This window comes from Echinops telfairi, unplaced genomic scaffold (assembly GCF_000313985.2).
Source record: "Echinops telfairi isolate 266 unplaced genomic scaffold, ASM31398v2 ScPeMD7_2291;HRSCAF=2852, whole genome shotgun sequence".
Lineage (NCBI taxonomy): Eukaryota > Metazoa > Chordata > Mammalia > Afrosoricida > Tenrecidae > Echinops > Echinops telfairi.
Genome location: NW_022106189.1, coordinates 18,766,045 through 18,769,749, shown reverse-complemented (window position 1 = coordinate 18,769,749; position 3,705 = coordinate 18,766,045).

Here is a 3,705-nt window from a genome sequence, read left to right as displayed (position 1 = left end):
ACCGATCACAAGGATCTACATATAACTCCTTCCTAGGGGAATGGACAACAGAAAAGTAGATGAAGGGAGACAGCAATCGGTATAAGACATGGGTGGGGGGAATGATAAATTTATAAATTATCAAGGGTTCATGAGGCAGGGGTGGGGAGGGAGGAGGAAAAATGAGGAGCTGATATCAAGGACTCAAGTAGACAGAAAATGCTTTGAAAATGATGATGATGACAACGTAAGTACAAACGTGCTTGACACATGGATGGATGGATGGATGGATGGATGGATGGATGGATGGATGGATTGTGATAAGAGCTGTATGAGCCCACAAGAAAACGATTAAGGGAAATGTGCTCTTTCCAAAAAGACCAAGCAAAACTCACTGCCATTGAGTTGATTCCAACTCACCGTGACCCCATGGGTCCAGGTAGAACTGCGGCCCATTGGGTTTCAGAGGTTATAAACCTTGACTGAAGTAGGTAGCCTTCTCCTTCTCTCACCATGGCTGGTGGTTCGAACTGCAGCGTGGTTCCAGCCCCATAGGTATCCCACGACACCACCAAAACCAAACCCAACTCAATGCTGATTCATAGCAAACCCCCAGTGGGTTTCTGAGACTATAACTGTTTAAGAGACTAGAAAGCCCAGTCTTTCTCCCTTGGAGCGTGGGGTGGTTCTGAACTGCCAACCATGTGAATCATAGTCCACTGCATAATTACTACACCACCAGGATTTCTCTCTGCAAATAGGATTGCCTTCCCTCTGGAAAATGATCAGCCTGTCTGGTGCTGCTGGAAACCCAATGCAGGGCCTCTGTGTTAGTCTGGGTACATTAGAGAAACAAATCCACAGAAACTCATATGTATAAGAGAGAGTTTTATATAAAGGGTAAATGCACATCAAGAGAACATCCCAACCCAGTGCTGCCCAAGCCCACAAGTCCAACATTAGCCCATATGTCCGACACCGATCCACAAAGTCCTCATCAAACTCACAAAACATACACAATGATGCCGACTGCAGGAGGAAAGCCGAATCAGTGAATGTGTCAGCACCCAGGGCTGCATCGGGGTAGGTCCATGTGGCTTCTCCTTGGGGATGTCTCTCAGGAAGTGAGCCTTGCCAGCTGAAGCAGGGAAAAGGGCTAAGGCCTAGTCTGACTATCAGAAATCAAGAGACCCGAGAACTAGAAAGGCAAGGCTCACTGAGCCATTTATCTCTCCACCCTTCAATTAACCCCACATGTGTTTATTGGCCAGGTTGGCACAATAAAGCTAAACTATCTCAGCCTCTCTCTATCTGTCAAGGTTGTACACAGAGAGTCTTCAAGAGTTACTGGGCCCAGAAGGACGTCGGGTCAGGCTGCTCTCTCCACGAGGTCGTGAATAGCACAGAGTCGTTTGTCAAGAGCACAGATTGTGACTGTTCTTGAGAATGTCCCCAAACTTGAGCCTGCTGACAATAGGTGACTTTCTTTTTCCTCCCCCCACCCCAAACCATTTTATTGGGGGCTAATACAGATAGCATATCCTTCCACGATTCAATCACCTCAAGCAATATTGTACAATTGCTGCCACAATCTGATTCAAAACATTCTCTTCCTTCTTGAACTCCTTGATATCAACCCCCATTTACCCCACCTCCTCTACCATCCCCCCCAGGAATGCTTATTCTGCTTGGTTATCTCCATAGGTTGATCAGTCCTGGGTTTCCTCTATTGAAAGACAGGAAAACATATATCTCGATAAGTTCATCAGTCCTGGGTTTCCTATATTGAAAGACAGAAAAGCATATCACTGAAATTCAAGAGAGAGACTCCTCTGTCGAAACCCCAGAGAAGGTGCTGTTTCAAAGCAGCAGCTCGGGCTCTCGGTTTAGCAAGGAGGGCGCCTTCTGCTGTGAACTTGAGACTGAACTGACTCTTGTACACCTCGATCATCCCCACAGCCCTTTGCACAAAGCCCGGTCTCTGGGCCTCCGTGTTCTCCTTCAGTCTAGTGGGCAGGAGGGCCCTCGGCAAGCGCTTCTGCTCTGAGAGTCTGTCTTGACTGAGAAGAAGCGAGGGAAGGGTGTGCTGGGGGGCACTCTGAGTTTTCCAGCGGCAGCAGGGTCAACACGGTGACCCCACAGGTCTCAGAAAAGCATTGGGCTCCATCGCGTTCCCAGGGGCTGAATGTCAGGAAGTGGCTCTCCGGGCTTTTCTACGTTCTCTTGGGTGGACTTGGACTTCCAGCGGGCAGGAAGAAGTTGAGGCTGTGAACTGGCTGCACCACCCAGGGCCTCTCTGGGCTCTGTGACCGGGCCTAAAGGAGACAGTAAATGTTGCCTCGCCCATGGTGTGCTGGCGTGGGGGCCGCCATTGACTGGGCAGAAGTCAAGGGGGCATGAGGGGCAGGGTGGGCTGCTCTGGCTGCCCCAGAGGATGCACGCGTCAGTGTGTAATGACATGTCCCCCGACTTTGCCCCTTGCTTTTGTCATCCGGGGTCCCCACACAGTCTTCATGACTTTCCAATGGCCTGGTTTTCTTTCTTCCCCCACCCTACGGCCGCCTTCAGACTGAAAACTAGCGCAGTGACTCAGCCTTTTGACTTTGTCTTCATCCCGGGCTCCCGAGTCCTATCTGTCCGCCCTCTGCCCGACTGCTCGCAAGCCTGGCTTCTCCTTTAACTCTTCCTGAGCAGACCCTCGTCACTGTCACTTCTTTCCACATCATCTTCTGCTTCCATTGCAAGAATAGAAAGCGAATTCTGGAGTTTGGGCAGAGTTTTCAAACAAAAAGTGGGTGAGTTGAACACCGCAGGCTGTTGCTAACAAGATGAAGCATCACCTTTCTCCAGGTAGAAGACTGCAGCGTGGATCAGAAGCAGCCTTTCTCTCCATGGCGTCATCCCCGAACTGCGCTTGAATGACGGGGTGCTGACTACCTCCAGAGTGCATAAGAGGGTTCTCTAAGCAAACTCTGCTTCCTGAGAGCTTTGGACTTACACAGAGATTGATACTCCCCTTCGACATGCAACCCCTCAGCTACTGGAAGACTGAAATAAAGACTCTTGCCACACACACACACACACACACACACACACACACACACACACACACCAAGGGTTCGCTCATCTCCAGACAAAGCACCCTTCACAATGACTTTGATTGCTATGACTGCAGTTGGCTCCTACTCCTAGTACTCCCCATGATGGCTAGGTGTGCTGGCACCTCGCGGTACCTGCATGGAGTGGAGATGGGGGTGGAGACCAGCCTATCAATCTAGTGATGACTCCATGGGAGGGGTGGCGTTTGAATCAAGCAATTCAGGGGCGAAGGGACTCCTCTCTTGCTCTTCACCTCCCTGCTTGCTTGGATTCTGAGTCTGGCTCCAGGGGAGGCCCATGTGACCTGCCATCCCTCAGAGCTGTCAGTACCCTGCCGTGTTCCGGCCCACCTGGGACCCACATGACTCTGCCCCCACTGGCCTGTGAGCTCCCAGCTTCCCACTGGGCCTCCCTGCTTCACCCAGTAGCTGCTGCATGAGTCTCTGACCCGTGACCTTGAGTTGGACTGGGCTGGGCCGCTTTCTTGATATAAGATTCTTGTCTTGATATTCAGTTCTTTCTTATATATGTCTGAGGACCACTGATTCTGTGTCAGCCTAACACACCCTCCATCTGACCGAGAGTAGAGCCCACACACACACACATACACACCATGGTGTCTTCTGG